This window comes from Aphelocoma coerulescens, chromosome 2 (assembly GCF_041296385.1).
Source record: "Aphelocoma coerulescens isolate FSJ_1873_10779 chromosome 2, UR_Acoe_1.0, whole genome shotgun sequence".
NCBI lineage: Eukaryota > Metazoa > Chordata > Aves > Passeriformes > Corvidae > Aphelocoma > Aphelocoma coerulescens.
Window position 1 is genome coordinate 5,197,381 of NC_091015.1, and position 23,331 is coordinate 5,220,711.

Below are 23,331 nucleotides of genomic sequence, written 5' to 3' on the forward strand. Positions count from 1 at the left end.
AATACCAAGATAAAATCCCTTTTCCCCTTCTAACCGTGTTTGACTCTTGATTTTAAGACCAGGAAAAGGCATCACCCCCTCCCACCTTTCTCCCCAGTTGCATTCATCCTGCCTTGCTCCCTAGAGAGGGCATGGCACAGATGTGGCACTTGGGGACAGGGTTTAGTGGCAGACTTGGCTATGCTGGTTTAAGAGTTGGACTTGATTATCTTGGAGGTATTTTCCAAACTCAACAAGTCTGACTCTGTCCCTCCCTCATCGCATTTCCTGCTGCCTAACTAAACAAGTCTATGATTCTAGCACTCCCTCATCCCGTTTCATGCTGCCTTTTTCATCCTCCTCTTCCCTGTCCCTCCTTTCTTCTCAGCCCTTCTCATCCTTCCTTCCTCGCCTTTTTCATCCTCCTCTTCCCTGTCCCTCCCTTCTTCTCAGCCCTTCTCATCCTTCCTTCCTCGCCTTTTTCATCCTCCTCTTCCCTGTCCCTCCTTTCTTCTCAGCCCTTCTCATCCTTCCTTCCTCGCCTTTTTCATCCTCCTCTTCCCTGTCCCTCCCTTCTTCTCAGCCCTTCTTATCCTTCCTTCCTCGCCTTTTTCATCCTCCTCTTCCCTGTCCCTCCCTTCTTCTCAGCCCTTCTCATCCCTCCTTCCTCCCCACCCCTTTTCCTTGCCGCCGTTTCTCCTTACCCCTGCCCATCCCTCTGCCCTCCCCCCGTTTTTCCCCCGCTCTGTCCCCACTCCCCCCCTCCCCTCCCCCCACCGGCGGCAGGGGGCGCTGCGGGGCCGCCCCGGCTGCGCTCGGCGGGGCGGGCGGTGCCTCCCTCCCTCCCTCCTTCCCTCCACCCTTCCCTCCCTCCCTCCCTCTATCCCTCCCTCCATCCCTCCCCACTCCCCCCCGCCGCCCGCCCGCCCGGCCGGGGCTGCGCTGGCTCCGCTCCGCTCCCGCGGCAGCCGCACAGACGGCGCGGCGGCTCCGAGCCATGCGCGCTCCGCGGCGGGCGGGCAGCGCGCTCCGCGCACGGCAGCCGGGCCCTTCCTCCCCGCGGGACGGGACCGCTCGCGGACTAAAACTCTGTGGATACAATGAAGTGGCTCTGGGACTCTTGGTTTAGCAGGAAAAATTAAATAAACCAATGTAAGTGTCTCTTTTTATTTTTTTTCCCCCCCCTGTTTGTTTGTTTGTTTGCTTGTTAATAAAACGATAATAAAAGGAAAAGGAAATAAAAAGAAAAAACAACGAAAGGATGCCCGGTTCCGAGCGTGTCGCGGAAGAGGAATGAGTAGTGCCGGGATTTTCCCTTCCCTAAACTTTCCCTGGAGGCGGGAGGAGCGGAGGCACCGGCACCGCGACCGTCCCGTCCGAGCAGGGCGGCAGAGAGGGACCGGGGGCTGGAGGAGAGAGAAGTTGGAGCAGCAGAGCTTGCGTTGGGCTGTGGAAGCAGAGGATATAGAATTATATCGATATAGATATATATTGCTGTTAAAAGGTAATTCTGGCAGAGAATCGGTTTAGTTTCCATCTTGCTTCTGCACGCAGAAGTGCCGGAAAGAACAAACAACAGAGCAGAAAATACTCTGTAATTGTTCGGTTAACGTTATGTGGTGTCAGACGTGTTGGAGTGGAAATCTAGTGGCAGGTTTTGAAGGGAAGAAATGAGATAGAATGGTTATTTCTGTGGTGGTAGGGAAAATGTATCGTTCTTCTGTATGACGGGAGTGTTACTGGTATTACTTGTTTTAAGAACTGACATATTTTAAGTGTGTTTCTTAATGGCACCAAGCACCTCAAAGCTGTTTGTAGAACACCTTTGCTTAAAAAATTTGGAGATTGTACCGGCACAAATTAAAAACTTGACTTGGCTCATGTAAATTAAAGCAAATCGGGGAGAGCTCTGCTGCACTCCAGCAAGGTGATCATGATTTTATCGAGGCAGCCCTGAGGGGAACAGTGACATACTGGGAGCACCGTGAGAGAGAACGAAAGCTAAATTAAAGCAAAACTTATGCAACTGAGGTGTGGCTGCAATGGGAATAAATCAGACCCTCCAATTTTATTTTTCTTGGCGATTTGGGTGAGGAGCTGGAGATGAGCTTCTAGAAAGTGAAGAAACACATGCATGAGCCAGGCACACCTATGGCAACAGGTGTCGTTTTGCCATGGAAGGGGTGAGCTGAGCTTTGTGAGTGCTTGAGCCAAGCTTTTCCAGTCACAGCTGGGGCAGTGGCTGCTCCTGCAGATGGCCCTTGGATCCGGAGTTGGTGGCCCCAGTTTCTGCCACTGCTGGGCTGGCGAGCGGCTCTTCCCAAAACACAGGGCGGATGGTGGAATAAACATGGTGATTCAAAGAGGATTTGTCAATACTAAAAATAAACAGGCCCGCAGATGTGTCCTAGAGGGTCATGTCCAGGCACAGCATTTTCGGGGCCAATGAGCCGATTTCGGCGATTTTCCATCTGTGTGTCCTGTCCAAGGTGCTGAAGTTCATTTTGCTGCAATTTCCCAGGATTTCGGGGCTTGGCAGAAGTGGTCTTGGAGGCTTCCTGTCGTCTGAAACCAGCGAGGGGGTTCCCCCCCGGGTGGCATGAAGAAAAAGCAGGGATGTGTTTTCAGACACGTATATTTGATCCGTCCTTTTGGCGTGGGGAAGCAGGCCAGGTGGAGACGCAGATGGATCCAGCAGATCCTATAAGCTTGTGGTGGCAGAGAATTGGAAAGGTCAGAGCTGTGAGGCAGTGAGGAGGGAAAAACCCTCTTACTCTAATAGACCAAGAAAGTGGTGGTTTTGAAAGTGTCACTTCTGCTGGTTTGGGTGCATTGCCTTGATGGGACAAGTTGAAGTTGAGGCGAGCCCAGAGTCAGGATGGGATGGGAATGATACAACTGGAATTGGAGTGATGTCCAGTGGTTTTGTTAATATTTTTTTTATTCTGGTGTAGCCTTTTCAAGTGGCAAATGTGGTTGACAGAGAGCTTCAGAAACAGAGGGTCCTTAAGAAAAAGGTCATGTCTTTTGGGGGCAAATATCTCAACATGTAAGCAATGGAAGTTGTGGTCTTTTTAGATTAAGTGCCAAAAGGTCTCAGCCTTGAGTAGTGGAGTTTATGTAACTTTGGTATGGGGCAGATCACAGTACTGCCAGCAGTAATCACAGATTAGTATTTAACTGAACTTGCTCATGATTGGAGTTGGATGTTGTAACGTGATTTTTCTCAGTTCTTGCCGCTGACTCCGAATCATTCATAGTGCTGCTTTGCTCTCCCATCTGAGGCTCTGAGGGTTTTTACAAGCATGAAGGGTCAGCTTCTAAAGGCAGAGTTGTCACACAGAAGTGGTTTGTGCTGCAAGGAGCCCTGCAGGTTTAAAGCATGCCAGGGCTCTGTACAGTGTGGCAGGGAACGGATCCTGTTTCATGCCCTCAATCATTCGTCAGAGGTCACAAAGGTATTCAGTTGCATCATTGGGTATGTAGCCTAAATACCTTGACCATGAAGGGGGTATGTAGACCACGAGACTTTGTGACTCTGAATGACAACTCATGGGTACAGACTTTAAAACTGCAGCAGAGTTGAGAGCATTTTATTCCTGGCTTGAACCAGAAAGTGGCCTCGGTTCTCGCTGTGATGGACTAACACCTGTGGCACCAGCTACCACCTCCCAGGACCTTTACAGGTTACAGGAAAATGTTGAGTAGTTGCTGTGTTCTTGATTTAAATGTGTTGTCAAAAATATGGTTAAAAATTTACTGATAGAAAATGTCATCTTGACTGGGAGATTTATGAAATATGGCTACTTTTAATTTCTTTAAATATCCTATTTATGATATAGATAGGGATTGGTTTAACTTCTCATTACCTTTTTCTGTTTAGTGTCTTGAAGGAACACTCTGTGTACATATATGAGTAAAGAACATTTTGGGTTGCATATTAAAATATGTTGGTGGTCATTTGGAAATCCTGGTCATGCTTTTCAGAAGGAACATGTTATGACCTTCAGAGTCTTAGTTTTTGGAAGCTCAACTTGAAAAACATAGGAGGGACCTGTTGTTTTCAGAGGGTGGGTGCTCAGTTCTTCCTGAAGATTTCTACCTCCTAAGTTGTCTCTGATGGTGCTCAAGATTTACTCTGCAAAATTATAGATCTGATAGTTAAAAGGTGACAACAACTAATTCCTTAATTCTCTCAAATAAAACTTTGGTAACACAGAAGCAGCATCACTCTTAAATCCACTTGACTTTTCTACTTTGTGTTTACACGTTGTCTTGAGGTAGAGCCTTAATCATGGTGTAAAGCAATTTATAGTTGGAGTTCTGTCATTGCTTCTCCCTTTCACCATCTAACCTGGAAGAAAATGCATGAAGTCTGTTGGGTGTATTTCTGTTTGCTTGTAGTGAATATCTCTTCCATGGTGTCGTGGATGATTGCCATCAGTTCAGATAAACATCTGTTTATTTCTCCTTTAAATGGAATCGTTTTTATGAACATCTACCAAAAGGAAACCCGGGTTATATTTCTATTGATCTTGGTTTATTATTTACTTTGCAGACCAAACTGAGGAGCCCACTTTGACCTGGCTCTGTCTCTTTGGGTTTCTCTTGCAAAGTGACAGTTTCTAAATCAGGAAGGAAATCAGGTCACATTTCTGGCTCTACAGGATTTATCTCATTGCTCTTCTTTCAAAGTAATTAGAGTTACTAATAATGAGGAAAAGAAAACTTTTCCAGAACTGTAATGTCCCTAACTCCTCTCTCCTTCTGGCAGTTTTTGTGTCACTGAAGAGATCCAGGTAGTTCAGAAAGTTTGTTGTGGAGGATCCTTTTGCTCTGCTATACACCCGGTGTCTTCCTTTCAGTGTAGCTTCAGGTGATCTGCTCACCTTTACAAATGTATCTTCTTTTCCTTAGGTTAATTATGTTTCCTTATTTATTCCCCAGTAATTCTGAAACTGGTGTTATCAGCTCCAAGCTGTCCAGTTGCAGTCAGTGAGATCCCAGATTTCAGTTGGGGAGAAGAGAAAGGACACATTATTAAAGTTATCCCCTGTCCCAGTCCCTCAGCTGGCTCAGGACAGAGTGATTTTGTTAAATTAATGCAGTACCAGCTGTCACAATCACTGTTTGTACCCCTCCTTTTCAGGTTTCTTATCAGTCCGAGTTCACAGAGGCAAATTCCCATGAAAGATTGCAAAAGAACCACAAAAATTCCCTCTCTTCTCACACTCCCACCTTTGAGGAGGTGTAGCTTGGAGGTCACCTTATGAATCATTAAAGTGCAAAATTTTCATTGGTGTCAAAAGATCCCTTATCTTTCATGGCAAAAACATGCCTCACTTCTCTTTGTATTGAACAAAGCCCTTGCTAATCACAGTTCTGCATAGCAAGAATGGCCTGAGTTTTATTTTTATCATCATATTGCAAGAGCTTTTTGAATGTAGAGATTTGACACATCAAATAATACTGTTGTACCAAAAACATGCAGAAAAATTTAGAAATTCTGTTAAGCTCCAAGTTTTCTCTTTGCCTTTTTAAAATTTAATTATAAAGTTAGAGGTTTTCTTTTATATTTTGGAAGAAATAAGTTCATACTTTACTGGATTATTTATTTAATATCTCATTTTGAATTGAGTTTTCCCAGTTTGCTAAACTTCTGCTTTTTACTGCAATGCTGAGAGCCTTATCAACAGGTTGTAGATTCTTTTTAAAGCTTGCTGGATTCCTAAGGTGCTAAAACTGCTCTGCATTCAAGTTATGGTTTGAAAGATATCTGCAACTCGTGCTTTATTAATTCTAATCCAACTCTAGTATTGAATAGCTAAAAAGTTTTACTGATTTTATTTGCAAGTGTATAAAGTTAGGTGACTGAATGCAGACCATGGACACAATTAAGGTGGGTTGGAAGAAATGAGTCATTCTCAATATTCGTGGCATTTGAAGGCTGATTGTGAACACTAAGCCAGGTTTTAGGTTTTTCAAGGGGTCTTGGGAGGTGGGAGTTGTGCCTGAGTTTTTCTGCCTGTTGATTTTAAGTCTTTAGAGAAAACAACAAAAAAAAATCTGTGTGGTACAAAGCTGTAGAAAAATTTGTCCATGAACAAATTTTTATCAAGACTCATTAGCTGAAGATAGATTAGAGATTAACTTTTTAAGTTTAAGCCAAAATCCATTCTTAAAGACTGTATCTAAGATTTTTTTTCCGTATCATAATGAAACAGTCACTTTCTGCTCCCAAAATGGACAGTTTTGTTAGAGGCTGAACACGCCACTGCTGCTCCCGGCTGGCTTGCAGCACGTTGGGTCTGACAAGCTTTGCTTCAGGTTTAAGAGAACCTTGGTCCTGGGAAACCAAAACAGGACAGCACAGAGGGATCACTTCTGGTTATTTCCAGTGAGCAAAAATTCCCCCCTGTAGGAGCCAGCTCAGTTTTTGTGCCCCACTGCCAGCCCATTCTGCTCCTCCGAGGAGCGTCTCTGCTGCAAGGTCAGACACTGCCCCTGGGAAATGCCAGAAAACATGAACTTAAAAAAAAAAATGATGAAAAAGAAAAAAAAAGCCTCCTCCCCATGGTGTTAAGGCTCATGAAGAGGAGCAACTCTGTCAAGAAGTTTTTGTTTTAACCTGTGATGCAGCCACTAGAAGTGGACAAGAGGTTTAGGGAGAGCAGTGTTAGCAGGAGGCTTTCGGGGAGAGGAGAAAGGAGCATCATTAAAGTGTCACAGCCTGACCTGTAGACAGGCACTTGCTGTTGTCTGAGGCCTGACACGTTGGTAGCACGTTACATAATGCACAATTATAAAATCACACTGAAGCCTCTTTAAAATACCTGCCTGACTATAACAGGGTAATTATGCTGCGTTTAACAGAGCTGAGTGCTGAGGAGGGGACCCCCCTGCACCGAACTTGCTCCTGTGCCTGCCGCCCCGCATGCAGCCGGCGGTGCCATCCCCGTGGAAGCCCTAAAGCCTCCCGAAGCCCCTCGGGTGTGTGCCTGCTCCCCGTTTCGCTCTCGCGTTACAGGGGTTGTCCTTTCCTTCCGGACGCGTTTCTGGCTGTCGCTGCTCCCCATATTAGTCCAGCCAGCGCCGTGACGCGGCCGCGCTCTCTCCCTGCCCGGGGCCGAGCACATCGCCGCCGGTGCGTCCCCAGCGCGCTGCCACAGCGCGCTGCCACCGCAGCTCCCGTGCTGCCCGAGGGGCAGAGGCACTGCCAGACCGCGTCTGCAGCGAGAGGGTCTGCAAAGCACTGCAAGTATCTTAACAATTTTTTTTTTTTTTTTTTTCATTTTTTCCCCACCCCGTATCTCTTTTCAGCAGTGTTCCACGTCGAGGGGGCTGATCTCGCTCGATGCGCGCGTGTAGTTCCCATTCAGCTGCTCCGCGGTGTGCTCTGGGCCCCTTGGGGAGTCACCCCTTCGGAGCGGCAGCCCGTGGCAAAGTTCCCCGGGTTTGCCGAGGTCCTCGCAGCTCTTCCCTTCCCTCCTGCGTCCATCAAACGGAGGGATGAGTCCTCTTCTCGGCTCTGCCGGCGTAAATCCAGATCGATTTGTTCGACTTCAGCAGAGCTAATCCAGATTTACACAGCCCTTTCCCCGAGGACTTCCCCCGTTTCTCGCTCTAGGTGGCCGTTAGTGGGCCAATGTCAAAATACATCTGATCTAGGCAGATTCCCTGTCTCCAGACATTAATTATTCCCTGGCAAAAGTTTCTGAGGAAGAGCGGTTGGATTTGAAAACAATATACAAATTCTATTGCTAATTTTAGAAAGTAAGGGGGATTTTTTTCCCCTCCTGTTGAAACTAAATATAATTTGAAAGATAATGTACAAAGACTTAAATATAGCCTACAATTATGCATGGCATATGAATAGTTTCTCTTGGTTTTAACATGTTTGGTTTATTTTTCCATCTTTCTCAGCAGACAGCTGTTAGATAAAGGGAGAAAAGTAAATAGTTGTTATGAAACCATACGTCACAGCTAAAAGGAGTAATAAAAAAAGTAATTATCATATGAATAAGGGAAGATAAAGACAAAATAATTCCTTTCTGTGCTTTTTTCCCTTGCCCCATCCTTCTATGACACTTCTGTAGTAGTACTTTAGCTAAAGAAGTACTTGAGTGCTTCTAGAACAAATTTCCTCTAGGTCCACCATGCTCCTGTTCCTGCTGGATTCAGGCAGTTTTGAATTGAGGCTCTGGATCCTTCACAGGAGGATGAAACTAGGGTAGAAACTTTCCTAGGAGAATCCCTGGGTTCTTGGGTTCCCTTGCCCTTGGTGGAAATTTTGCTTGAGTTATACTGAGTTTGCTTTTTTATGAAGTTGCTCAACTCGACAACTCCCAAAAGTTTTGTTGTGTCCGTGCGGTGTCTGAGCAGGCACCTGCAAGGTGTACAGATATCCAGGCTTGAAGAACTTGCTTCCTCTGGAAGTTGTGAAACACAGCTCTGCTCCTCAAGTGCTGTTACATCTGGGATAAATTGTTCTTTGGATTAAAAGTTTCCTGGGATTTTCCCTGTCCTGTGAAACCTGAGCAGTGCTGGGCTGGCGGGTCTTGCTCTGAGTGTTGTGTGCTCCATAGTCAGGACCCAGTAAAGCTTTTCAGCTGCTTCTTAGGATGGTCCAGAAAGAACCTGGAAACACTGCACTGGGTCACACATCGCCTTTTTCAACAAAGCTATGGAGAATGGCATAAAAGACCCTCAAAATAACAACAATACTAAAAAAACACTCCAAAATGATGGTTGTAGACTCCTGGGAAAAGGCAAGTGGCTGTGTATGAGACTATGATCCAAAACCATTGAAATATTCTGGGCTGTGGTTTTCTTTTATTAATTAGTCTAAGTGATGTTCAGAACCTGAAACCAAGGCTTTTAGACACATCTCTGGTGCCTAATTCTGCTCAGTGTCTCGTAACAGGGTGAATCAGGAGACTGTTTATTGAAGTCAGTGATGCAGTGTCGACGTAAAAGCGACAGAAGGGAGATGGAGGATTTGTTTACGAGCAGAGAAGTCCCCTGGACAGTTTAACACTAACAGAGAAAATTACTGAATAGCTGCAAAGCGCAGAGCTTAAATGTAGCTGAAATAAGTCTTCTGGAGCATTTCCAAAACTATTTTAAGGGCCTGATCCAGAGCCTGATGAAGCCAAAGGTAAAACTCTTTTTGACTTCTTCAGATCCAACATTACACTTTAAAACATCATTCCCTCTCTGGAATTTTCTAAAGCTGTCTCCTAGGTGGTTTGTAATTCACTATTATGCCAGATGTAATGTCTTTTGTATCCCTTTAGTACTTGGATTTGTTAACTGTAAGAAAGAAATAACAGCATAATGCCTCTGTTGCGCAGGAAATTCTGATTTTCTATGTATTTAGTCATTAGTTGCACAAGCCGTTGAAACTCATCTTTTGTTGCTTGGTTCTTTCATTGGTTTACCAGTGTGTATCTGTCTTATTCTGTAGCTTTTGGACCCACTGGACAACTTGATTCAGAGGTTTAGGACTAAGGGATGTTTGGCTTTTGCAAGTGCTGTTAAAGGATTGAGACTAGAGAGACTCAAAGGAGCATCACATGTAAGAAAGTGACTGTGTGGTGACCCAGCCACATAGTACACATCAATGAATTCACTGGAGTTCCACAGGGGACAGCATTACTTCAGTAATGTGGGTTTACAGAATTTTTGTTGTGTTATTCCATATTACATTCTATTTTATGTTTAGTGTCCTGTTGTTAGGCCAGTGCCTGCTTCACCTCCACCATCCAGGTCTGTGAGATCGGGTAATGCCAGGTGTAGGCTGTAATTGTATAGTTTTAAAGGGAGCTTGTAAACAAAGCCCTGGGGTCTCAGTGCATTTTGAAATAATCTGAAAAGGCTCAATCTTATGGATTCAGTGCTGGATCCAAGCCTGTTGAAGATCCCTGTTGGCTTCGGGAGGTTGTGGATAGGTCTTCATGTCTGAGGAGGAGTGGGTGTCAGGAGTCGGGTACCAAGGGTGCCTTGAGCTGTGAGAGAGCCTGGTCCTGTTGAAAGACTGGAGGCGGTGACAGAGGGACAAATATGATGTCCCAGAGGACATGGCCCTTGTTCTTTAACCCTGCCCCATGACCCTGCAGCTGAGTCTCCCTCCCTGTGTGCAGGGGGGAATGTTTGACTGTATTGGCACCACTGCCCACTTATGTGCATCAGATATGGATTAATAACTATATATAAAATATATGTTTTATTTATATATACTTATTTATACAAAAAAGCCCCAAATCAGGAATGAAGCAAGGGTACTGAAAATGCAATTTCCAGCTCCATCAGTGGCATCCTCCCCATTTTGCTGGGAACTGGCCTGTCTGTGGTGGTGTCAGATGGGATAGCTGTGCCCAGCTATTGCAAGAAGCTGGTGCAAACCAGGGTGAGAGGCAGCAGGGATCACACTGAGGATGTGTGCACCCATGCAGTGAGGCTGTGGCTCTTCCTCCCCCAGCCCTTGCCCCAGCCATCCCTGCAAAGGGTGTGAGGAAGGGAAAATGGAGGGTGTCCCTGACCCCGGTAATCTCCAGCTGCCACCGAGCCTCCCGGGAGGCACCCGTGGCCAGCACAGATTAACACAGCCCACAGTAGGGACTGGCCTGCGGCCAGCATGGCCCTGGGATCAAAGGAGCCTGGAGGTGGCCGAGAGCCACCTTCGGGCCCCTCCTCCTCGCCTCGCTCTGCAGCAGCTTTTGCCTTCCCTGATAAATCAAACCCACCCTCGGCTGCTGGGTGCAGATCAAAATGCTTCTTTCCCTGTATCTTGCATTGGGTGTTTGGGTCCAAGGTGTGTTTTCAGAGCTGACAGTTGGATAAAGTCTTCAGGATCTTGCTCGGGGAGGGACATGGATGTGTGCTGGCTGCCTTTCTTCGTGATGAACAGAAACAGGGTGTTCTGACCCCAAAGGATACGTGCTGGTGGTGTGAAGCTGGGAGCCATCATGAGGATGTCACAGGCAGACCCAGTGCAGAGGCATGGAATGAGCTGTGCCCAGTTCTCTGCAGTGTCCTTGCTGGCCCAGCTGTCTCTAGGAGGAAAGGAGTAGGAGGGAACTGCATGCAGCATTATTTTAGAGTTTAAAAGGTCACAAGGAGCCAGGGAAAGCACAGAAATTGGCATCACAGCACTGAAAATGGTGTATTTGAGTGGCAAGCCAGTGCCTTGACTTGGTTTGCTGTGGTGGTCTAGGTAAGAAGCCTTATTTCTATTAGAGAGGTTATTTTTGAGGGCTGTTCTTTTGCCAGGATCAGGAGGAAGGTGCTTTAAAACATATTTTGAAGGGATTATCAGTGTTGTCCCCATCTGTTCCAGCAGTCCTTGTGCCCCAAAATGCAGAGGCAATTTCCTGCTGCATGGCTGAGCCCTTTCAGGGAGGTTCCTCATCCCATGCACTCCCTTTGGGCACCTTGATTTTCATCTTCTCATCCCTGGGCTGATAGCAGCTCTGTAAGGCAGGGACTGCTGCTGACCAGCACTGCAGGGCCACACAGCTGCCAACAACCAGCCTTGGGGCTGAGAGGTTTGTATTCCAAGGTGGGGCTGGTGCCAGCTGCACTGTTTTAAAGGTGTGATGGTCCCCAAGGGTGGCCAAGGAGCAACTCTGCCTTAACTTCTGTGTCTGTTGTGTTATCCCTTCCCAACAGTAACCCAACCTCCTGCTCAGGTGGGAAACAACCTGAGCAACAACCTGGAGGAACAGCCTTGCAAGGGAATTTTCTCCTCTCACTTCAGTGGTCCAAAGTCCCACCCTGAATGCAGAGCACGATCACTTCATGCTCATTTTAAGTTGTGCCAGCTGAGCACACACACTGGTTTGCAGGACCACATGGCCCAGGGCAGGACTCAAAAAGCAGCATCTTGCACATTTGGGTCTATGGGATGTCAAATATGTTGAATATTTTCTTCCCAATGCCAGTTTGAAAGCTAGTTTTATAGTCACAGCTAGCATTGCAAATGTTTGAATCGTCCCCTGGTACATGATTTCTTCCAGGAGGTTCCTACAACTTTAGTGAATGTGAAAGTTGTGATTAGCATGGGAGATCATCACTTATAGCAACTACACAGTGTATTAGGCTACCCATCAATCTTGCTGTTAGAGCACTCCACAGAATTCAATAAGCAATGTTATTCACACTGTTGTCTTTAGGAGCTTGAGAAACTTCCCAAAATGTCGTATGATCCAGGAAAAAGCTTTGCTACAAAGCAAGTTTGCTTCATTGATTGCACTTCTTCACTTTGGTTACTGAATGGCAGGCTAAAAATAAATTAAAAAAAAAAAACCAAACCAGTATTGAGATCAATCTCTAATTGATTTTGACTTGTCATATCCAGTTAAAAGCAGAACCAATGCTTTCTGAAGTGTTACTGATGTTCTGGAGCTTTGTAAAGCTGCATATGAGAGAAAGCATCAATAGCAGAGTGTAAGATCTCTTAATTTGGGCTTCATACAGAGTTTTAGGCACTTAAATGTCAGACTAAAGTTCAAGTGTTCATCTAAGTCCTGCAAGGATCTCCAATGTCAATGAAATTCCTATTAAAAACTGTCCTGTGAGGCTTTACTGCCAGCAAATGCTGGTTCCTTGAAACAAAAGTTATGTGGACTGTTGAAGAAAAGGCCTTCAGAGGGTAAAGGGGTGGCTGAAGAGAGTTTCTGAGCAGGAAGCAATGAGGGAGCTGCTGTGGGAGCTACCACAAGAGCCAAGCTCAGCTTCTTTGCTTCAGCAGTGGGTTGGCTGGGGACACCATCCTGGAGGGCAGGGACAATCTGTGTGGCTCTGTCCCCACACCTCCAGTGGGGCTGGGGGCTCAGATTGCATCTCCAGCGCTAAAGGTGCTGGAAATCACTCTTTCCCAGAGACAGGAGGGCAGGCAGGGACCAGACCCTCATGCTGAGCTCAGCATCACCCTGACAGCTCCCCATCCTGATCCTCCCTCTCCAGAAGCACCTCCCGGCTCTCTCTGCTATGGCTGCCACTTTTCTGGATGTTTTTCCCTGGACTGCCAGCCTTGTGCCTTTGAGGGGGGGATGGAGGGAGGGGAGAGCCAAAACAGAGGACAGCCTATTTTTAGGCTGACTATCTCCCACTCCCTGGAAGGCTGGGTGCCAATTAGGTGGTGTGGTGGGGTGACGATCGCCTGTCTGTAACGCAGCCCGTCGGCAGAAAGGGAGCACAGATTTGAGACATCTTTCTGCACCAAGGGACCCTGAGCCTGTCTAGATTTTTGCAGTAATGTTTATTTTCCACTCTTTCATCTGCTTATTTTTATCTGGGTAGCTTTCTCCTCCCTCCCATCACATTCTGTAACAGAGCTCCCTGCACACCGTGTTGTGCGGTGTTTTGAAGTCCAAGTACATGATTTTGGCTTGTGCCTTTCTGTTCATTTTGTAGTGGCATAAGAAAAAAAAAAAGACTGGGAAATTTTGGCTCAAGCCCATAATTCAGAGATTTTAAAGCCATGAAATAAAACTGTGATCATCTATTCTGTCTCCAGAATAGCACAGGGCTCCTCAAAATTAGTATGGTTTCAGCTACAGTATATACTGTCAAGACAAGAGGAATTGAGCAGGATGATTCAGTCTTTGGTAGGTTATCAGTGTTTGGTAAAACATGGTTAAATGATTTCTTTAAAGTGTGCACATTATGCCTAATTAATATTTCTTTTGTTCCAGTTCTTGACCACTGGATTTCTTGTATATTATTTTGACAGTGTGCAAAGTAGGTCTGTAATAAGGAGAGGAGTAGTAATGTTTCAGCTGTGTTTGTCCAAGGGTGCTGGTGCCCTGATTAATTCATCCCTTTCCATTTTCTTTGGTGTGATTGAGCTCTTTGCAGCATTTACTATGAGCCTGATTTCCAGCCCATAATTGTCTTCAATGATACTTCCTTAAACCTTTCTAATTTATCAGCACAACCCTTGTGCTTTGGACATCGGAACTGAAATGGGGTAATGCTCCCATCAGTTTCTATCACTGTCCCCTGAGCCCAGCTCTTCTGCTCTTTCCCCCAAAAAGCAGAGAGGTTTTTGGTCACTCAGATCTTTCTGTTTATCCACATAAAACACTGCCACAATTGTGGTTTTCTTCTGGTGCTTTACCACAGTGTCCCAGTACTTTGGAAAGCAACAGACATTCAGAGTACATCTTGGCTGAATCTGTAGGAACCCTTGGGTTCAATTATCATAACTTGTTGATGTAGAAAGTCTAGCTAAAGAAACCTGGGTATTTTGTACTCCTTTTGTACAGCTTTATCACTGTTGAATGCAAAATGTCATTCTCAGCATATTATTGCTCTATTGCATGGATTTTTCCCAAGTGCAGAACAGAAATAGGTATTGAACATTTCTGCCCTTTCTGTGCTGTTGTGCCTGACGGTACTTAAAGGATACATTTTGTTCCTTATGTGTTTGAAAAGTTCCTTCTTGCCCTTAAAAAGGCCAGCAATTTCTCTAGCTGCAGTTTTGTCACTGATTCTTTCTGCTCTTAGACAAGCACCAGAGTTACGTTACCATGTTATTCTTGACTTCGTTTCTTTTTTTTTTTTTTTTTTTTTAATAAATCATTTTGCACTGTGTGCAAAATGGAGTGTGTGCAGCATTTTGGTTGTCATAGGATAGGAGGTAAAAAACTTTTTTTGAGCTCGTTCAGTGTCCAGGGAGAGCAGCTCCATAGGCTCTGCACTACATGGCCAACATGAGATTTGAAGGATGAAGCTGGAGAGAGCTGGGAAAGTAGGAACGGGAAAATTCCCCTACATCTCATTAAGGGTGAAATCCTTTCTCTGCAAAAAGCCTCAGCAAAATAGATCTGCTTCACATCACCAAAGCTTGAAACACTCCTTTCATTAAGGGACAGACTAAGGGGGTTACAAGTTCCCAGATATTGATACATGACAGTCTGGTATGTCTTCCAACATCAGGTCACATGATGGCAACTACACATACCCTTTTTTTACCCCATGAAATATGGTTGTGATATCATTCCACCTTCTTTGTGTTTCTGCTGGCAGCCCACACATAGCTGGGGCTTAGAAAAATGACACCAGGGTCAAAACCAGAGTCATCATCCCACAGCCACTGTCCTTCTGCAGCTGAGCAGTGAGCTGCTCCTCTTTGACTTCATCCTTAGCTGGAGACTGCAGCAAAACAGCACCATTGGGACAGTCTGTCCTCAGCACACTCTGGCTGGGCTGAAACACTCAGGACTTTGGGAGAAGTTCTCTGCCCTGTGGGAAAGCCCAGGCTGGGAGATGAGCTGCAGCCCTGGATCAATGAGCTGAACACCAAGGTTTGTGAGGGTTTGTGAGGAGGAAGGATGACTTCCCAAATCCCAGCAGAAGCCATGCAAAGCAGTGAGGTTTTCTTTCATTTGCTGGAAGTATCAGAATTCAGTCTTTCAAACCTACTTGTGCTGGGGTCCATTAGCAACACACACAAGTCCTGGCTTTGACTGAACATGAACTCTGGGTTGATGCATATTTATTTATTAATATTTTCTATTTCATGCTGCTGATTGTCCCAGATGCAGGGGAGAGAAATGACTTTCAAATGAGAAGATTTTTCTTAAGCCTAGAGCATAGCTGTACTTGGAATGCAAACTTTAATCAGTTTTTTGATGGAGAAATATGTAATAAAAGTGCAATCTCTGCTGGGTTCCCTTTCATCCCAGTATCAGCTGTAGGGTAGTGTCCCTTGGAACAAACACAGATTGTGTGCAAAATAATTTAGGTTCTTTGTAACCATCTTGTTGCAGGGACCATCGACCTCTCTTATGTGCTTATTTATCTTATTTATCACAGCAGTGATAAATATTAATAATAGTGATAAACATGGCATGGTGGGAAAGCTGTGCTTCACTGACTTTTTCGGGGAAGTTGAGTATTTATAGTTCAGAGATTTTCTAACTCTTACTCTTGGATTCAAGTGTCTGCTTCTTCAGTTCAGCAGCAGTCAGGTTCCTGGGCTCTCAGACACAGGAGTGCCCTTAACCCCAAGGAGGCATCACTTCTTCCAGCAGCCCAAATCATCTTGCCCCATGCACCTTGCAGGCAGTCACACCCTGAGCATGAGGAAACTCTGCTGAAGAGCAGCACTATCTCTCTGTGGCTGATTTCATGAGCTGTCACGGGTCCATATCATCCCTCCCATCCCACTGTGCTCAAGGGGCATCCCAAGCCCTGAGAGCTTTTGCTGTGCACCTAAAAAAAATCCCGAGTGCTCCTGTAAATGGTTGCAGTAAAGAGCTACTGGATGAGGCTATTTTTTTTCAGGGCAAAACCAGAGAGGCTACTTAGCATAGTTTTACATGCTGCTAATGTGGTTTTATTGCTTCTAGGACCTGACCTACTATCGTTATGTTCTGCTGTATTATGTGCTGTGGATGCTTTTACTCATTTGGAGCTGGTCCAGGGATCTCTAATGGGGCTCTGCACTGCATGACCTAGGTGTGCTCAGCATGACACCATCCCCTGCACTGGGAGAGCTGGTTTATCACACTGCTGTGGACTGGGAGGATTGGGAAATTGGGCCAGCAGCACGCTCTGCCTTGTGCTGGAGTTTGGATTCTGTGGAGTACTGGGTGATGAAGGGAGGGACACCCCTGTTGTCCCCATCATCACACAGGCTGTGGATTTCTTTATGCTCCATTGTGGACTTGCTGTGTGCACACAGAGCACTTCAGTCCTAGCACTGGTGTGCAGGGGATGTGGTAAGCTGTGAGTCATCCCCCACTCTTTCTAATGAGAAACCCAACAGATTACAAGTTAAAAATGGACAAAGAATGATTTTTGGGGTTCCCCTTTGCCTGCACTGCTGAGTCCAGGAGTCTTGGCAGCCAAAATAATGGGTCTTAACATTATCCCTTTAGCCCTATGAGCATTTACCTCAGTGGTATATTTAGCAACATAAATTATGTTTTGTGTGTGTTTGGTGCTCCTGGTTTTGGCCTTCTCTCCCACTCTACAGCCTCAAATTGCTAAAGTGAATGTGTGCTGTTTGTTCTGCTTTACAAGGTTTCTTGACAGCTATCAGCATTTTACATTTGGTACAGTCTTCTACTTTTTTTTCCCCTCCATGTATATAATACTGATCCAGGCAATAACACCTTGGCTGCAAGGCCAGTTTCTTTCTGAAATGCTTCAATACAGACTGAGAAAACCTTATTTTGGTGAACAGTGACTACTATGCCTGAATAACTCATAGGGGCCTAGTCTATATTTTGAAAATCTGAAGGCCTCTCCTTTGTTACCAAAGAAGCAATTTTATATTGGATTGGAAAAAAAAAAATTGTATCACAGAGGTGGAATCCTTGGATGACAATGTGGTTCTACTGTTGGGTGCTGTGACCACCAGCACACGTGTTTAACTTGAAGGAGAGGTTCACGGCTTGTGTTACTTGCCCTGATTTTTAAGTGTTTTTTTTTTAGGGGCAGGGCTTTGACTGTTCAAATGCTGCTCCTAGATTTTATTGTCTGTGAGACTTCAGTTGTTTTTCCAGGAGGAGGGAATGGGTGAAGTCACAAGACAGAGTGATCACAGGGCTGGAGTGACGGTCAGACAGAGCTCCTTGGAGGCTGATCCAGTTGGGCTGGGAAGCTCTGCAGTTGCTCCCAGTTCAGCCAGCCTTGAGGAAGCTTGGGCTGGCCTAAGAAAACCTCCAAAGGAAGGGCTGCAGCAGCTGAGGCAAAGGGAACAATAATTTTGGAGGAGAGAAATAGCACTCCAGGGAGGAGAGCCTGTGTCTTCTTGAGAATGGGAGATCACCCTGAGAGCTGTGTTTGCCTTGGGTACTCTTGAGTTGCCTGAGTGAGGTACCTGGGAATTCAATGACACTGCCAAACTGGGCTGGCAAATCGAGGCACTGGATTTCAACGAAGAGAAAATGAGATAGCTGGAAAGAAAAAACCCAAACCAACCAAGAAAAACAAAAAGACCCTCACCAAAAGGTGTTTAATTGGACAGAAATAATTTAAGCATCCTTTCCCCACAAGGTGCACAGTTTTTCTTATTTTTCAGAGTAGAGCTGAGGACAAATTGCAGGCCCAAAATCCTGTAGGAATGACAAAGCAGAGACTTGGCTCCACACCATGCACTAGCAAATAAAATTTTTGTCCATCTTTTCAAACCTCCACAGATAACCCCAGGATGCCCCTTCCAGTCCCAGGGACCCAATGAAGGACCTTTCCACCCATGGCTCTCCAGAACTTCTCTCTTCACCACCGTTCATTTATTTTTCCCAAAACCTTCCCACTCGTGCCTCAAATTCTGCTTAGGTGAACACTCCCCCTCGCCTTGCTTTTGCTTCCTTCCAAGCAGAAGCGCCTCCCACCCCAAGAGACAGCGCTGGATTCAGTGTTTTCATGGACAGGAGCAGTGTGAGCATTCCTTACACAGTTAATCAGGTGTAGAGGAAGAGCACACTGTGTGTGGCAGTGGCCTTGTGTGACCCCAGACGTTGCCGGGAGGTGCCTCTGTCTCTGCATTGGTGCCGGATGAACTTGGAGCATCTGTGCTCTCCCCATGTGCTTTGCTGAGGCAGGATGGCTAAAATGTGCTGCTTAGGTGATGGAACACAGAAGAGCTTTGGTCTTCAGGGCTGCTGAGTTTCTCAGCCAAGGTCTGTGTTGGTCTCCAGTCCTTAGAACAGACCTCTCCTCCAGCATTTTCTCTGCGTGGAGTTTGCTGTTCATGTCAAGACTGTGCTGCAGGAACAAGAGAGCATTCAAAGCATTTTGGCGTGAACGGTTCTAACCCTGATCCTAGCCCCATGTAGGCTCTGAAAATGCACGCTCAGCAAAACTGCTGAAAATGTGCTGGAGAGCTTAGCCTCAAGAGTACAACATCTGTGAAATATTTAAAAAGTAGTCAAAGGGGGAAAAGTTAAGAGCAAATGGAGGAGAAAGCATGCTGCTAGTTCAGCAGAAAAGACAATTGTACCTGCTGGTAGCAAGAACAACTTCATCATCTGATGCATGGACCTCTTCCAGCTTGTCACAACCAATACTGCACACCCAAGGCTATTTGTTGCATTAGCAATAAACCAGTGAGTGTGGGGAGCTGCAGCTCCTCCTGGCACATAGGCTGGGCACCAGCTCCTGCCTGTGCCAGCACTGCTGCTGCTTAGACAGGAGAGGAAAAGGTGAAGACGTGAAATGCCGTGGAGGTCACGCTGTGTTTCCCACCTCGTCTGAACTGGGTGTTGATCAAGCCCAAGTGCTAAGTCAAGCCTCAAGTATTATCTGCTGTTTTGTGAGGAGGGTTTAAAAGACACCTATCACACTACAGCTGAGGTTTGTTTTGCTGTGGTTAAGAGAGGACCAATCTTTATTCTAGGGTAGGGCAGGGCACAGGAGGAGCTGTCTCCAGATCCTAAATGGCAACTCAGAAATTGAGCTAAGGAGAATTCAGCTGTAAATGAACAGGAAGACATTAATTGTCCTACTCTGAATTCAGCTGAGATTGAGGTGAGATGTTTTTCCAAATATGTTTGAATTCCAGAGGTAGGATTTGTCCTATGGACACAGCTCAGCTCTACATCACAGACAGCTGCATCAGAACTGGTATAACTGAGGCTAAAATCTTTCTTGGAGTTTGTTGCTAAGGACTTTCCCGCTGAATGACGCATGGGAGTGAATTAGCAGTGAGATGTATGAGTACTTCATGTGTAATGTGCCTGAGCAGTGTGGTTTGTTCAGAAGGCAGATTGCCTCACTGTGTTCTTGATAAAAGAATCTTGAAAGTTAGACCCCAGTTGAGTGTGTTGCAATAATGCAGCCCTGCAGTGCCAGAGACCTGAATGAACTTGGTGTGAGCTTCATTTCTTATCTGCTGTATACCTGGAAAGAAAGAAAGAAACTCCTGTATAACACAGGCAGAAATAATGCTCCAGGTCACAACTGACCCAGAGGACACGTGCCAGACAAGGTGACAAAGAGAAAAGCCCACATAACTTTTGTTTAAATCACATGGAGGTAGTTCTCTGTGGACTTCACTCTGTTTTATCTTGTTGGAGGTAAAATCATCTGACTTTCATCAAGGTTCCTGTCAGTTCCAGGAGACACCAGTAAGCTGCACCTTCTGGAAAAGGACTGCAAAGTAGAGTCATTCACTTTTATGGTGGAACTACATAACCAACCATACTTGACTTTTCAATCCAGATTTTTCTCAGCATCTTGACCTGAACAGATCTGTTCACAGGATGAAGGAACACAGAAGTGACAATAATGAGGAAAGAGCAAATAGATTAACTATCCTGTGGGGAAAAAGTTTGTACTAACCTGCTTTATGATAGCAGCCCTGAGGCTGCCTTCAGGACAAGGTGTGGAGGACATGCAGACAGTCAATCCTGAATCCTAGAGATGGGTAAGCTGATGTGGCCTTGGAAATCACAAGCTGTTTAATAATTATGGGGGTATTCAGGCTGCATGGGAAGCGCTCATGAGGGCAGGAGAGAGAAATAGAGCACAAGGTTCCTAGAGGTCATGGAGAGGGACCTTTCAGATCTGCACTGGCCAACCCAGAAAGAACAATTCCAAGTGTAATTTGGCCTTCCTGACACCTGAAGCCTTGTCCTTCCAATTTTTAAAGCCAGCAGCTTGAGTTTGCCTGTCAGGTGCTGATTTTGAGGAGAGACCTGCCTCCAGAACCAGAACTCAACTGATGGGAGAGCAGCTTGGCTGTTGAGCAGGGAGATGATCTCCCATTGTGGGCATGATTGCTGCATTCCTTAACTGGGAGAGGAGCGGAGCAAGCCTGCATGTGTAGGACTTACATGGAAATGGCATTTTTACGGGAATGTTTGAAATGCATCTTACAGGCACCCAGTTGAACACTCCTCTCAGTCTGGCCACATGGCAGTTTAGAGTCCTTTGAACTTTTTGCCCTCCAGGCAGAACCCAGGGTTGAGTTTTCCTACCGACTTCCAGGATGCCAGGTCATTGCTGTCCACAGTGAAGAGAACTCAGCTGCCTAAAGTCTCACCCCCAGCCCTGTGTTCATCTCGTTGGCCCAGATCGTGGTTTCTCAGGCTCCTCATCCAAAGGCAGGCATTGTTTTCTGCAGCTTCTGTGGCACTGTATCCACTGGCAGACCTCTGTTTTTAGCAGGGTTAGGAGTCAGACCACAGCTGGTAGCCAGGCAGTCTGCCAGTGTGCTGGGCACATCAGCCATTTCTCATGATATAGAGCAGCTGAGCTAGATTTTTTATTTTTTTGCGTCTGTGTGTAAGCTTTGAAACACGTCGAGCTTGCCATGTGGGAAAAAGTTCTGTTAGTCCCGTGCTTGTCTGCATCCATTTGTGGCAAGGGCACAAGAGTTTGGGAGCATATTTCTGCTCCTGGCTTAAAACTTGCTCTCATCATATTGTGCCTGCGTGCACAAAACCTCCTGTTAAGACACCGAGGTCTGTTTCTAGCTGCAGATTCTCAGTGTGGTGCGTGTAGTCAGGGAAATCAAACTAAAAATGTGTGTAAATTCAGAGGCTGCTTCTGCAGCTCTTGTGCTCCATATGCTGCTCTCAGGAGAGCAGGATTTCAGCCCAACTGTCAGGCTCCTGTGGGAGTGTTTCACTGCTGCTTTACTGCCCTGGACAGAGGCTTTGCATGAAGTTATTACCCCAAATCAAAAGCAGAGCTGAGTGGCTTTCACAATCTTGTTATTCTGCATGGTCCTGCTTTAAGGGATTTATTCATGTTACCAGTGTTGGTCTCCTCCTCTTTCTTCAGGAGCTAAGTTTTAGACTTTACTCTTTCAAGGCAGAAAAGGATGAGAGAAGAAGCCACAATATTAATCCCTTCACAGAATCACTGATTCTGCTTTTCTCAGGTTATTTTCCTAAAACAGGAAAAATAAGGCTCCCATGGGTCTGAGAGTGGCAAAACTAATTCATCATCCTTTCCTATGGGTTTAGTTCATTTATCTTTAACTCACCCTTCCAAACCCATGGGCTCTTCCTGACCACTTGTGTGCAATGGCTTTTGAGGATTCCTTTGCCTGCCTAAACTGATGGACATGCTGACTGGATAAGGGGTTGGAGTTACACCACAGAAGAGGCACAAACTCCCACTGATTTATATTGCTTAGCTCTCCATTTCTATACCATGAGTTTAGTATGTCTGAAATATCTACATCTGTCTCAAGTGTGGTTGAAATTGGCCAATGGATTCAAAAGTTATTAGAGGGGATTAAAAGACAGACAGCATGACCAGATAAGCCTTTTTTCCTCAGGAAACTAGGCTAAAAAGGGGAAAAAAAAAACTAGTGCAAGGACTCCTGTCATGTCCTCTCTGCATCCTGGGTTTTTTTTCACTGTCTGGGGTAGTTAATACTAAAAGCTCTGAGTATTTACAAAGGATTGATGCAGCATAAACAGAAATGGTGCTCTCCTTTCCTCTGACTGTTTGTTTACATTACACCTGCAATATTGAATGTCATCATCCCACTGATGTGAGCCCTCCCACTGAGCCCCTTGTCTCAGCAGCTGAAATCTGGTGTGTGAGAAGTGGCTCAGTTACCCACAACTGAACACCCCCTGCCCCAAAACAGGATTAAGCTTCCAGGAGACAAGCCCCATGGATTTGTACCTGTTTGTTGAGGGGCTGTAAGACAAGCCAAGTAATTTTTTTCCTTGAGCAGGTGATGAAGACTCTGCTTCCTCTCCTCAGTCAAAGGTGTGAATGTGGAAATATTTTAGTTGAGTAGGGAAAATTGGCTGTGCCTATCTCAGGCCCAAATGCACTCTTGATTGGCACCTTTCACAGTGGACAACATTTTGCAGTCTAGAATCTGCCAGCCAAGGTTCACAGAGTCTGGGACATGGGAAGCCCACGAGGTGCTCTAGAGAAGAGGATGCCACTTTGCATGCACAGCAAAGCTGATAACCCTTTGATCCCTGTGCACATCTCAGAGCAAACAATTGTGATGCCATGAAGCAGGAGGAGTCCCAAACCCCTGGAAAGGGATTTGGTTTGATGGAGCCTTTCACCTGAGGGAAGAGGGCTGGGACAATTGTTAGCCTCAGCTGCAAGGACAAAAATAGTTAAAGCCTGTGCAGGTATTAAGACCTGGAATTTAATTTCAAGCTAAAGATAGATATGTTCCTGGTGACAGATCTTGAAATGTGAAGGAAAGGTATGAGGTTAGGATTTGGGGCTCTGGTAATCTTGGCATTTCTACCCAATTTTCTGTGTTACTGTTCATATAGCAGAGCTGGTACAGACACAGAAATCCAGAAATAAAGGAATATCTGTCAGTGAACCTGCCACCCCCATACACAAGTCCAGGGGGCCAGCTGGGCTATGGTGTTCCTCCCTCACTTCCTGCTCCTGTGACAT

The 23,331-nt window shown here is 45.8% G+C and overlaps 1 protein-coding gene across 1 annotated transcript in view; it reads left to right on the forward strand.

The window, feature by feature from the left end:
* Nucleotides 1-938: 938 nt before the first annotated feature.
* LOC138106188 (sodium channel protein type 5 subunit alpha-like) overlaps nucleotides 939-23,331 on the forward strand; it is a 215,865-nt gene continuing 193,472 nt past the window's right edge. The window contains exon 1 of the mRNA XM_069006337.1: nucleotides 939-1,131. The gene's annotated coding sequence lies outside the window, so the exon portion shown is untranslated. The remainder of the gene's footprint in view (nucleotides 1,132-23,331) is intronic.